Below are 14,765 nucleotides of genomic sequence, written 5' to 3' on the forward strand. Positions count from 1 at the left end.
CCAGAGAAGAGTGTTTTGGTCTGGGAAGTTTCAAGGGTGGTGAGTAGAGTCACAAGGAAAACCACTGATATACCCTTTCCAGAATCAATGGTACTATTGATTTGGTTACTGTTCCCAGAGCAAGAAGTGGAAGGCGAGAAGGGGGAGACAGGGAGAAGCAGAGTGTATGGATGGCAAGGCGATGGTCAGAGTTGCCGAGGTCCTTTCCCACTCTAAAACTTTGGGAAGATTCTTGTGTGAGCCTAGCCTAGGAGAATATTAAATTCTAAATCATTCTGCCATCGAACTGGTGGATTTAACTCTTAATCCAACAAGTATAGATGGTTATCCTCTGATCCCAACTTCAAAATGTAGATGAATAGAATCATTTCATCTTCTTGACATCAAGACTGCAGATTTTTGTTCAAGTTTCACTTTTGATTTTCCAGAAATATTGGAATGATTCCATTAACCCTATGAAGGGGAGAATGTTTGGGTTGCCTTCCTCTTCATTTTCCCTTCACCTCCTTCCACCTCCACCCCCAAGAGTTTAGTTCGTTTCTCTCAGAGGTTTGTCTCCAAGATTCTGGCTGAATTTTCAAGATTATTTTTTGCCACTTATCTATGTGACAAAGGTTGGGGGAGATGGGGGAGTGGGAAATGTGTGTGGACATAATGCATTTACATTCAGTCTTGCTGAAATTTTTTGATTGGTTTTCCACATCACTCTTATTTGATGATTAAATTGTGAAGATTATAAAGAAGAACCAAAATAAGGAATGTCACTTAAAAAATGTAGCCTTGAAAAAAAAGGTTGCATACTTACAAAGAAAGCAAGAGATAACAGGTCAACAGCAGAGGTGACAAGAGAAGTAAGGATGGCTCCCACCCTGTCATGTAAGCCTTTTGGGAGAGATTAAGTATGATATGAAAATGGAAAGGTATAGATGGGCTACAATAAGCATTATTGGAGAGAACATCCACATTGATGAGATCAAAGATCTATTTGAGGGCTTTATTATTTCCATATCATGAAAACCCATGATGATTCACTCTCCATTGAGTTCACTTACCACTGTCTCAAGCCCCAAGAATTTCAAGTTTATGCCTGAAAAGGAGGAGAAAGATTTGCTCCAGACAACCAGGGCAGCAATTACCTGCTTCATGCAAACAAACTTAAGACCCTCCTCCTCTAGACACTGCTTTTTTATACCTCACAGAATCATAAGATTTAAAACTGGAAGGACTCTTTCTCTGATGGTCATCCCATCTTATCCCCTCATTTTACAGGTGAGAAAACTAAAGTTTATCTAGAGAGGCTAAGTGACTTGACCTAGAACACATACGTAGCAGAGCCAGTATTTGAACCCAGGTTTTATGATTCCAAATAGTGCACTCTTTCTTCTATATCACACAGGAGTCCATCTAAACCTGGGATGAATTCATCAAGTTCAGCTCTCCCCTCAGTTTTATGATTTAACCAAATGACTAGCCATAACTGGGAAAGGACATTGCTCAGGGGTGGTGAATTTAGAAGGTTTTGAAAGTATTTTGGCAGCTAAAAACAACAAAATTTAGCCTCTAGTTAGAAATAAAAATAAGGAGAGAAGGAAAGAAAGAAAGAAAGAAGGGAGGGAGGAAGGAAGGAAGGAAGGGAGGAAGGAAGGAAGGAAGGTAGGGAGGAGAGGAGGAGGAGGAAGACAGGAGGAGGAAGACAGGAGAGGCCTGGAGGACCTGGAGGACCAACATGAACAAGTTGAAATCATCGCAGAAGGATAAAGTTCATCAGTTTATGATCTTCACACAATCTAGTGAAAAAACAGCTGTGAGTTGTCTGTCTCAAAATGACTGGAAGTTAAATGTTGCAACAGACAATTTTTTTCAAAATCCTGAACTTTATATACAAGAAAGTGTTAAAGGATCATTAGACAGAAAGAAGTTAGAACAGCTATACAATAGATACAAAGATCTTCAAGATGAAAATAAAATTGGTATAGATGGTATACAGCAATTTGGGAGGGAAGGAAGGAAGGAAGGAAGGAAGGAAGGAAGGAAGGAAGGAAGGAAGGAAGGAAGGAAGGAAGGAAGGAAGGAAGGAAGGAAGGAAGGAAGGAAGGAAAGAAGGAAGGAAAGAAGGAAGGAAGGAAGGAAGGAAGGAAGGAAGGAAGGAAGGAAGGAAGGAAGGAAGGAAGGAACGAACCAATAAAAAAGAATGAAGGAAGGAGGGAGGGAGGAAGAAACCAATAAAAAAGAAGGAAGGAGGGAGGGGGGAAGGAAGAAACAAGTTAAAATCAGAAGCTACCAGATATAAGCTCCACTCCAGCCAAGCTCTAATCCGTCTTCCAATAGTTCTCTGAGGCGGGAATGAGAGGGCTGTGTGACACATTTCATGCTGCTTATATGGGATATCGTTTGCACAATCTAAGCACAAAACCTGCTAGTTACAGCTCTCTGGCCTGGAAACATCAGCTGTCTGCTACCTTACAATACTTTCTGGCTTTTACCCTCCTTGTTAGTAAGATGTTTGCTGAAGACTGACAAGAAGAGATACAACAGTGCTCTCAGGAGGCACCAAACACTGTGTATTTTACAGTTCTTTAATTCTGCCTTATTATCTTCTGTTCCTACAACGGAGGTCTTTGACTGCTACTTTCATCATGCTATCAGGCTTCTTTTTGATGCCTAAATTAATACTAATGGGAAGCTCTCAGCTGTTTGCTTACTTACTTTTCTTCCCTGATCAGCCTCTCCCAGTTGAATTGCTCTGTCTTGGTCTATCATTCCTTTTAAAGCTCCAGGTTCAGAAGAAAAAAAAAAGTCCAACTAATTCACATTTCGGTTAGTGAATTTGCATCTGGATACTCTGGAGGGCAGGCTAGATGTCTAGACTATCCCCCAATTCACCAGATACAAATATTAACAATTCTAATTTAATTGTTGCTTATTCTCCAGCCTCTCTTCTTCACTCTGGCAACATAATTCTGGTCTTAACACTATCACCTCCAGGATCAATGCCAGGATCTGGCATTCAAAGGTCTTCATAATCTGACCCCTCCCTACCTTTCTAATCTTATTACACCTTAACTCCCACTTACCTTGCTATTCTTCAATCCCGTGACACTGGCTTCCTTGTCATTCCTCAAGTAAAACACTCCATCTCGTGACTCCAGACATTTTCACTGGCTGTCCTCTGTGCCTGAACCCTCTCCCTCATCATCTCTGCCTTCTGGCTCCCCTGGCTTTCTTCAAGTTTCAGGTAAAATCCCACCTTCTACAAGAAGCTTTTCTTGATTCCCCTTAATGCTAATGTTTTCACTCTGTTGATCATCGCCAATTTATCCTGTCTATATCATAATTGTACACAATTTTTTTCATGTTATCTACCCCCATCAGTCTGTGAATCTCTTGAAAGCAGGGACTGTTTTTTACCTTTTATTGTATCCCTGGAGCTTAGCATGGTGCCTGGCACATAAACCCTTAATAAATGCTTGTTGACTGATTAGGCAAGATCAAACAGTAGTACTTTCAGCAACCAACTTCACTGCAAGTGAAGTAATCACGACCTACAAGATGTCATTGAGTACCAAGAATGTTTTACTGCTTGCAATATATTTTACCTACTGGCCTGATAAGGCCTGAAACTTCACCCTTAGAGATTTATTCCTTTGCACCTCTGTAGTGATCAAGAGTGGACTAATAAAATAAAAATAATATTGGAAAGGTCAAGACATTAAGCCAGTTTTAGATACTAATACCATGAGGAGTGAGGAAAGTGGAGAAAATGCCCTGACAAACAGCTGAGACCAAAAAGTAAAGATAGCTTTACATGGGAGGAGAATGACTGCCCACTAACTGAAGCTGACCACTAGCCACCCTTCTCTAGGGATAGGAAACTGGGATAAAGCTCAGTTGGTAGGAGTCAGATGAAACCACACCATGACTTAATTCCCCATTTCAAGCACACTGACCCTAGACCACCACAGACACCCATGAACAACCCCCCCCAACAATAACACAATGGGAAGAAACGAAGACCAGGTGCCCAGCTGCACCACACCCTCTCCAAGAATGAAGGACAAACAACAACAACTCATCTCAATTTTACTAGTGTCTCCTCTCCATTTCTTCTACTCACTCTCACTACATAGTGCATGTGTTCGTGCAATCAGCTGCTACTTAATTCAGCCATTCATGATAGTCCCATACATTGGGAGCATTCCAGGGAAGTCATCCATATATGGCATAATATACCTCTACCCTCTCCTGTCTTGATTCTCCATAGTTCCCAATTCTCTCTACTAGTTAAGTGAAGACAGGAGGGGATTTCTGTCTTTTGCAAATTTTGCCTAGAACCAGACACAATCCTTTCCATTAAACACATAAGGAAAGAATGTCAGTTCCCCTTGAAAGAATTTCAAGAGCTCCCTAACATATATCTGTGGTTCAGGCTAGGTTTTAAGCACAAAGGGGCTTAGATCAAGGGAACCAGAGCCTATCAGCCCATCAAAATTTATTGGCTACCCAAAGGAGCAAAAGACTACAAAGAAACAGGAAGGAAATAAGAACAAGACACGGTCATTACCTTTATAAAGCTTATAGTATATTTTAAAAGTATAGCATATAAAAAGTATAATATATGTATGTTATATATACATATATATAGTATGTTTAAAAAAAGAATAAATATGCATATGACAAATTTTTAAATCAATTAAATATTCATTAAGTGCTTTCTATGTGCCAGACACTTTGCTAGGCTCTCAAGACACAAAGACAAAAAATGAAACAGTGCTTTCCCTCAAAGAGCTTACACTTAATAGAATAGATACGCGTGTGCATTAAATGCAAAGCAAGCTATCCATATGGCACCACAGGAACACAGTTTCTCAGAAACATAGATTTGGAGATCATTTAGTTCAACCACCTCATTTTACAAGTGAGGAAACTGAGGCCCAGGCATGTTATGTGACTTGCCCAAGGTCACACAGGTATTAAGTAACAAAGTCTAAATTCAGACCCAGGACCTCTGACTTCAAATCCAGTGCTCATTTCCATTGTACCATATTGCCTTTAAAATGTAATTGCACTTCTCATACAGTTTAGGAGCTAATAGACATATGTAGAAACACAGAGATAACTATCTACATAGGTGGACTAGAGGGGCATGAGACAAAGTATGACATGAGGCGTGAGGAATAAAAAGTCATTACAGACTAGAGGAATTAGAGAAAGCTTCGAGGAGGGGATGGTATCGCAGCTGGGCTTTGAAGGATGGGTAGGTATCCAACCCATGATGGAGAAGGGAGAACTCTCCAGGCATGGGGAACAGCACGTGAAAAGGCACAGTGGCAGAGTGCGTAGGGATGTGTTCAGTGGACGGGACACAGTACAGTTTGCCTGGAGCCCATAGAATGCGGAGCAGAGTAGTATGAGGAAGAAATGCTGATAGAAGATTACAGAGGGCCTTGAATATCAGGCAAAGGGATTTGAATTTTACCTGGAGATTTTTCTAGCAGATCTCTAGAATATCTGCCTGAGAAGAGTATAAAAGACGATCTGTAAGGAGGCTATTATAATAGTACAAATATTTAATGATGAAAGCTTATATTAGATAGATAAGGCATTTATTAGCTGGTACAGTGAACAGAGAGAACACTGGACCTAGAGTCAGGAAGACCTGAGTTCAAATCCACACAGAGCAGCTGTGTGACTCTGGGCAAATCGTTTAACTTCTCTCAACCTCAGTTTCGTCATCTGTAAAATTGGGATAATAATAGGATAGGCCCACAGGGTTGCTGGGGAGATCAGATCAGTTAACTCAAATACATAATGCACTTTGCAAACCTTAAAGTGCTATTTAAATGTTAACTTGTATTATTCCTGTGTGTCAGGCACTATGCTAAATTAGAATGATAGCCATGGGAATAAAGAAGAGAGAATGGATATGATATTGTGGAGGCAAAATAAACAGGGTCTAGTAACCAATTGAACATGAGAGGCGAAGAATCAAAGATAAACCAATTCAATAAATATTTATTAAGTACTTACTACATGTAAGAAATTCATTGTGCAAAGCTTCTAGTTCATGTGACCAACAAATGGAGGACCAAACCTTTTCTCTGGTGTTTGTGACCTCTCAAACCTCTCTAAAACAGAAATTATGAGCCAAGCTATGGCGACTTCAGCTGTCTCCAAAGGACACCAAGAAGCCAAAAGAAGGTTAAAAACTCTGTGAAATAATATGTAATTCATAATCACTCAGTGCCACTTCCCCCACTTCCCAGTAGCAAAGCTATGCTAGCCACCCAACTCATAGCCTTACGATAAAATTTAAACCATCTTTCTCTCTTTCCAATGCCTGGAGACCCAAGATCCAAACTGCAGATATTTTCTGAGGCCATGATATCCAGTGCTACAACAGCATTCTGCGCAGTAATAGTGCCCTGCAGGAGAGCTGAGGAACAGAGGAAATGGGGCAGGACACCATGGAGGAAAGGTAGGGAAAGGACTCCAAGTTTGCAGTAAAGAATTTAGCATCCAGCTGGGGCCATTTCCGTACTCCACTCCGCCCCCCTCAACCCACCATTCCAAAAAAAAAGTCCCTTTGGGGTAGAGGCTTAGGCTGGTGAACAATGAATTGCCCCATGTGGGAGGATGTTGAGATGCTTTGGGATCTAGTCCCCATGGAAACCACCATCACAGGGGATGGAGCTAGAAAGTGAGCAAAAGAAGAGAATAAAGAAAAAACTGAAATTATCAAAGATCTCAGGAGAAAGAAAACTCAAAGACCCTGAGGATAACAATAGTGAAGATATTAATAGGGCTCAACACAGTGTCTGGCACATAGTACGCTTAATAAATGTTTATTGATTGATTAACAGTAGAAGGAAATATGGCCTCTAGAGCTAGTAAACAAGTTTGGGCATCTATGAATGAACACTTGTGCAAAGCAAAGGAAAATTACTTAACACCTGATGTGGCAGAGGACTCTATAGATTTTAAGGAGAGGATGGAACCACAACACATTCTTCTTGAGTGGTTTGGAAGATAAATGAGTATTGTGAAAGCAGAATTTGTGGTCCACACAGCAAAAATAACTTACAGAATAGAAAAACTTGAATTTGCGATGATAAGACTGACCAAAGAAACAAGGGAGTGGACAAATGGTCTGGAATGTAAATATACAGAAGTGAAGAACAATTAGGAAGAAGAAAAGCCAAAAGCAATAATATTAAAACAAATCATACTCTCTATAAAGCAAAGCAAACTGATCTCAAAGACAGGATAAGTACATAGAGATAACCTACGGATTATAGGTGTCCCAGAAGTATAAGTAAAAAAAAACAAAACTGAACACCATAATACAAGAAACAATACAAGAAAATTGCCCAGATCTAAACACATAAGACAAAGTGCTAACTAAAAGAATCCATAGATCATATCTAGGAACAAAAAACAAAATCCCAAGGCTGCAAACTACAAGACACATAGTGGTTAAATTTCACAATTCAATTAAGTAATGATAAATTCTTCAAGCCACCAGGCTTCAAATACAAATGAAAAGAAATTTTAATACCACAAGATTATTCTACACCCACCAGAAAATGCAAGAGCAAATGGAAAGAGCAATGGAGCTCAAGATTTAGCATAAGGTGGTCTACCTACAAAAAGAAAAATGATAGATGTTCAATAATAGAGGCACTTAAAACATTCTTAGAAAGAAAACCAAACTTAGAGTATTAACTTCTTGAATATGCAGGACAAAAGAAATACAAGAAGAATAAATTACTATAGTAGCCAAGTACAGTACCAGCAACAGAGTGACAACAGAGAGACCAGTACAAGTATTCTTTCTAAATATATACAAGGACAAAAAAATTATATATATATATGTGTGTGTGTGTGTGTGTGTGTGTGTACATATATATACGTATATATATATATTTATTTATATATATATATAGACGTGTATATATATATACACACATATGCAAGGAGAGAGGTAAAAGAAGAAGTTAGATGATAATGATGATGGAGAGGTGGACTGGAGGATCATGAACTAAATTTCACAGCACCCTACTTATGGATAATCAATGTTTTTGTGGGACTAAAATCTAAAATGAAAAGGTATATGGGAGGGAGAAGGGAGGAGGAGGATAGAAGAGAATTTGTAATGTGACCTGGTCAACTAGGACTAGCACTGAGGGGAAGGTGACTTATGTAGTCTCTTAGAAAAAGAAGAACATTGAATGGAATAGGTAAGGCTAGGGGAAGGATGGAAAAGGGGGAAAGAAAAAGACCTTATTTTGGTAGTGAGATAGAGTTTCATTGATAAATGCTCTTCTGGATAAAGAGAGATGTTCTGTGGAAGGAGATAAGGACTTCATACTGCGTGTCATCTACAGAGACTTGGTGCTTGAAAAGACTATTCATCTTGCCTTAGGAGGGGAAAAAATTGGAACTCTGGGGGAGTAAGAAGTAAAGACACAGAGAAAAGATTTTGAGGCAAATAGAGAAGAAAACTGACCGGGGAGAGGATAGGTCATTGGTGCACTACATAATCAAGGATGTGGTGATAATCTTGCCATAGGGCAGTGTTCTCTCTATTACCTGCAGGAATGGACATTTTTCTGGAAGGGAGACACAATGGAAAAGAGGAGCCAATGGGCTCTGTAAAACAGTGGCAGAAAGTACTCAGAAGAGAGAGCCCAAAATAGGTACCTTGGATGATTTGATTTACAATTTTAAAAACTAGAAAAAAGAAACAAATTAAAAAGCCCCAACTGAACACCAAGTTGCAAATTCTAAAAATCAAAGGAGAGATTAATAAAATTGAAAGTAAAAAAACCATTGAACTAATAAATAAAACTGAGTAGGTTTTATTAAAAAAAACAGTAAAATAGATAAATCATTGGTTAATTTGATTTTTTTAAAAAAGAAAGAAAACCAGACTATCAAAAATGAAAAGGGTAAATACAACACCAATGAAGATGAAATTAAAGCAATTATTAGGAGCTATTATATGCCAATTATATGCCAATAAATCTGACAATTTAAGTGAAATGGATGAATGTTTGCAAAAATAGAAATTGTCCAGAGTAACAGAAGAGGAAATAAAATACTTAAATAAGCAATCTTAGAAAAAGAAATTGAACAAGCCATCAATGAGCTCCCTAAGAAAAAAATCCCCAGTACCAGATGGATTAACAAATGAATTCTACCATTCTAATCTATATAAACTAATTGGAAAAATAGGCAAAGAAGGAGTCCTATCAAATTTCTTTTTATGACACAGATACGATACTGATGCCTAAATAAGGGAGAGCCAAAACAGAGAAAGAAAACTATAAACCAGTTTCTCTAATAAATACTGATGGAAAAATTTTAAATAACATGCTAGAAAGGAGATTACAGCAATATATCAAAAACACCATACATTATGACCAGGTGGGATTTATACCAGGAATGCAGGGCTGGTTCAGTATCAGGAAAACTATTAGTATAATTGGCCATATCAATAACAAAAACAAAAATCATATGGTTGTTTCAATAGATTTAGAAAAAGGTTTTGACAAAATACAACAATCATTCCTATTAAAAACACTAAGAAGCACGGAAATAAATGTATAAATGATCAGTAGTATCCATCTAAAACCATCAGCAAGTACTCTCTGTCATGGTGATAAGCTAGAAGCCTTCCCAATAAGATTAGGGGTGAAACAAGAATACCCATTATCATCACTATTATTCAATATTGTACTAGAAATGTTAGTTATAGCAATAAGACAAGAAAAAGAAATTGAAGGAATTAGAATAGGCAATAAGAAAACGAAACTATCACTCTTTGCAGATGATATAACGGTATTAGAGAATCCTAGAGAATTCTAAAAACTAATTGAAACAATTAACAATTTCAGCAAACTTACAGGACATAAAATAAACCCACATAAATTAGCAGCATTATAATATATTACCAACAAAGTCCGGCAGCAAGAGATAGGAAGAGAAATTCCATTTAAAACAACTGCAGACTTGGGAGTCTACCTGACAAGATAAACCCAGAGATTATATGAATATAACTAGAAAAAACTTTTCACACAAATAAAGACAGATCTAAACAATTGGAGAAAAATTAATTGCTCATGGGTAGGCCAGGCAATATAATAAAAATGACAATAATTAATTTACTTATTCAAACTACCAAAAATCATTTTAAAGAGCTAGAAAAAATAATAACAAAATTCATCTGAAAGAACAAAAGATCAAAAATATCAAGGGAAACAATGAAAAAAATGTGAAGGAAGATGGCTTAGCAGTACCAGATCTCAAAATGTGTTACAAAGCAATAATCATTTAAAACACACACACACACACACACACACACACACACACACACACAAGAAATAAGAGTGTGGATCAGTGGGTTAGATTTAGATACACAACACATAGTAGTAAATGACCATAATAATTTAGTGTTTAATAAATCCAAGGATCTAAGCTTTTGGGAAAACAATTCACTATTTGACAAAAATTGCTGGGAAAGACAGCAGTTTGGCAGAAACTAGGTATAGATAAACATCTCACATTTTATAACAAAAGAAGGTCAAAATGAGTACATAATTTAGACATAAATAGTGATTTCATAAGCAAATTGGGGAGCATGGAAAACTTTAACTGTCAGGTCTATGGGTAAGGGAAATATTTATGACCAAACAAGAGATAGAGAGGATCACAAGATGTAAAATGGATAATTTTGATTAAAAAGTTTTTGCGCGCGCGCACACACACACACACACGCAACCCATGCAGCCAAGATCAGAAGGAAAGCAGGAGACTTGGGGTGGTGGTGGGGGTGGGGGTGATTTATAGCAAGTTTCTCTGAAAAGGTTTCATTTCTCAAATATATAGAGAACTGAATCAAATTTTTAAAAATAGGAGCCATTCCTCAATTAACAAATAGTCAAAGGATATGAACAGGTAGTTTTCAGAAGAACAAATCAAAACTATCTATAGTCATATAAAAAATGCTCTACATCACTATTGATTAGAAAAATGCAAATAAAACAACTCTGAGGTATCACCTCATACCTATTAGATTGGCTAATATAATAGAAAAAGAAAATGACAAATGTTGGAGGGGATGTAGAAAAATTGGGAAACTACAGCCCTAAAGCACTGTTTGTAGAATTATGAACTGATCCAGCCATTCTGGAGAGCAACTTGAAACTATGCTCAAAGGGCTATAAAACTGCATACCTCTGAACCAGCAATACCACTACTAAATCTGTATCCCAAAGAGATCAAAGGAAAATGACATATATGTACAAAAATATATATAGCAGCCCTTTTTTGTAGTGGCAAAGAATTAAAAAATGAGGGGATGTTCATCAATTGGGGAATGGCCAAATAAGTTGTGGTAAATGATTGTGATGGAATAAAGTTTTTTTATTTTTAATTTTTAGTTTACAACACTCAGTTCCACAAGTTTTTGAGTTCCAAATTTTCTCCCCCTCCCTCCCCTTCTCCCTCCCCCTCAAGAAGGCATAGAATCAGATATATGTTCTACATATACCTTTGCATTAAACTTATTTATACAATACTCAAGTTGTAAAGAAGAATTATGACCAATGGAATGAATCATGAGAAAGAAGAAACAAAACCAAAAAAGAAGAGAAAGAGACAGAGAAGGAGAGAGAGAAAGAGAGAGAGAGAGAGAGAGAGAGAGAGAGAGAGAGAGAGAGAGAGAGAGAGAGAGGGAGGGAGGGAGGGAGCAAATAGTTTGCCTCAATCTGCATTCAGACTCCATAATTCTTTCTCTGGATGTAGATAGCTCTTTCCATCATGAGTCCTTTGGAGCTGTCTTTGAACCTTGTGTTGCTGAGAAGAGCCAAGTCTATCAAAGTTAGTCATCATAGAAGCAATATGTCTTTGGTTGTGTACAATCTTCTCCTGGTTCTGCTCCCCTCACTCAGCATCAGATCATGTAGGTATTTCCAGGTTATTATGAAGTCTGTATGTTCCCCATTTCTTATAGCACAATAGTATTCCATTACATTCATATGCCACAACTTATTTAGCTGTTCCCCAATTGATGGGCATCCCCTTGATTTCTAATTCTTTGCTATCACAAAAAGATCTGCTATAAATATTTTTGTACATACAGGTCCCTTTCCCACTTGTGTGATCTCTTTAGGATACAGCCCTAAAAGTGGTATTACTGGGTCAAAGGGTATGCACATTTTTATAGCCCTTTGGGCATGGTTCCAAATTGCTCTCCAGAATGGCTGGATCAGTTCACAACTCCACCAACAATGTAGCAGTGTTCCAATTTTCCCGCATTCTTTCCAGCATCTACAATTCTCCTGTTTTGTTATGTTAGCCAATCTGACAGGAGAGATGTGGTACCTAAGAGCTGTTTTGATTTGCATCTCTCTAATCAGTAGTGATTTAGAGCATTTTTCCATATGACTATAGATATCTTTAATTTTTTCCTCTGAAAACTGCCTGTTCACATTCTTTGACCATTTATCAATTGGGGAATGACTTAGGAATACAGTTTCTTCATCTGTAAAATGAATTGGAAAAGCAAATGGCAAATCACTCCAGTATCTTTGCCAAGCAATCCTCAAATGGGGTCACTGAAAAATGACCAAACAGCTATTTTGCTATAAGAAATGATGCACAGGATGGTTTCAACAAAACCTAAGAAGACTTACATGAACTGATACACAGTGAAATGAGCAGAACCAGAATAACATTGTACACAGCAACAGCAATATTAAACAGTGATCAACTGTGAATGAGTTGGGTACACTGATCAATATAATGATTCAAAAGAATTCCAAAGGACTTATGATGAAAAATGCTATCCACCTCAAGAGAAAGAACTGATGGAGTCTGGCTGCAGATTGAAGCACAATTTTTTGTTTTATTTTTTCTTGCTTTTTTTGCAACATGGCTAATATGTGAGAGAAGTGATTATTGCATAACCAATTATTGGGGAGATCCAGGGGTTTTTCCCTTCCTATTTCCTCCTTCTATACTGGGTCAAGTCAGCATCTGAAGGATATTGCTGATAATGAGATTGGATTAACTTTCTCCTCAATCTTGTTCAGACCCAAGTGAGGAAGCCCATTGTGTTCTACTCAGGCTTGGGTAGGAGGCAGACCCTTTGTTTAGACTGCACAAAGCTAGAGGTGATCTGAAAACAAGTGTTCAAAGTCATGTCCCCAAGCCCCTTATTAGTCCACCTCTCATTATAATATTCATTCTTCTTATTAATTGTTACCCAATCAGAGTTGATTGCCACCCCCAGTAATACCTACTCTTCCAAAAGCATATAAGCATTGAGTGGGTTCCCTGAGGGGTATTCACAAGTGCCACTGACCCCTTTTATTAATTACTCACTAGTATAATTAACAAAATGATTAAATACCCAGAAGCCATGTCACTTGAACTTTTTATACATTACATATGGAAGTATGTTTTACATGATTTCACATGTCTAATTGGTATCACATTTCTGGCTTACACAATGGGTGGGAGAGGGGTGAGAAGGAGAGACAGAATTCAGAACTCAAAATTTTAAAAAATGAATGTTAAAAATAAACAAATTTTGGAAGGAGAGAAAAGGAAAAGCATGAGAAATCCTCTCTGGAAAGGGGTACAAAAATAAAATTTTTAAAAACTAATAAAAAGCAGTAATTTAAGGAGATGCAAGTAAGGTAGGATCTACTCTACTAACAGAAGAAAAAAGAGGGAAAGAATTAAATAACAAGATAAAAACAGAAAATAAAAGGTAACTAATAAGCAAAACTCCAAAGGCTTTCCCTCTGGGATGGAGGAAATTGGGAGTAAGGAGAAGAGAATCATTGGGAATAGGACCAAATTTTAAAACATTAAACTAAAGTAAATAAAGAGACATAATATTGTGTTTACAGTGAAAGAGGGGGAAGTATAACTTGGGGAGAACCCCTTAATACTAGAGACAAATGGAGGAAAATATAATAAACTAACTCATAATTTTAATTGAGAATGGATTCAACAATCCAATAAAACAAAAAAGGACAGATTAGAAAACAAAACCAAACCCCATAATCTGTTGCTTTCAAGAAACATTTAAAAAACAAAGACATACATTAAATATAACTGAAGGACTAGAAAACTTTTTTCCTATATGAAGTGAATCCAAAAAAGCAAGAGTTGCAATCATATTACCTGACAAAGTAAAAATAAATATTCAAAAAATAAATAAGAAAACCACATAATGTTGAAAGGAATCATAGAGAACAAACCAATTTTTGTATTAAATATACATGCTCTAAATGCTTAGCATCTAAATTCATAAAGAAAACATTAACTGAATTACCACAGTGTATAGACAATAATAGAATAGTGACAGGAAACTTGAATGTCCCTCTATAAGTTTTGAATAAATCTAATAGAAAGATAAGCAAAAGGAAAAACATATAGAGCTGTCAAATTCCTAGAGAAACTAGAATTAAAAGACTTATGCTTTTTTTCTAAATGGGATTGCAAAAGAATATACATATTTTTCAGCACCCCTTCATACTTTTACAAAAATTGATATTGCAAACAAATGTTAAAAGGAAGAAATAAATGTGTCAAATAAAAAATCATAGGAACAATTAATAATTAAATGAAAGAAAATTATAATGAAGCAACATACCAAAATTTCTTAGATAATGCTAAAGCAGTCCTCAGGGGGAAAATCATACCCCTATAAACATACATTAACAAAAGAGAAAAAGAAAATATTAATGAAC

Source organism: Trichosurus vulpecula, chromosome 4, assembly GCF_011100635.1.
Source record: "Trichosurus vulpecula isolate mTriVul1 chromosome 4, mTriVul1.pri, whole genome shotgun sequence".
In the NCBI taxonomy this organism is placed as follows: Eukaryota; Metazoa; Chordata; class Mammalia; order Diprotodontia; family Phalangeridae; genus Trichosurus; species Trichosurus vulpecula.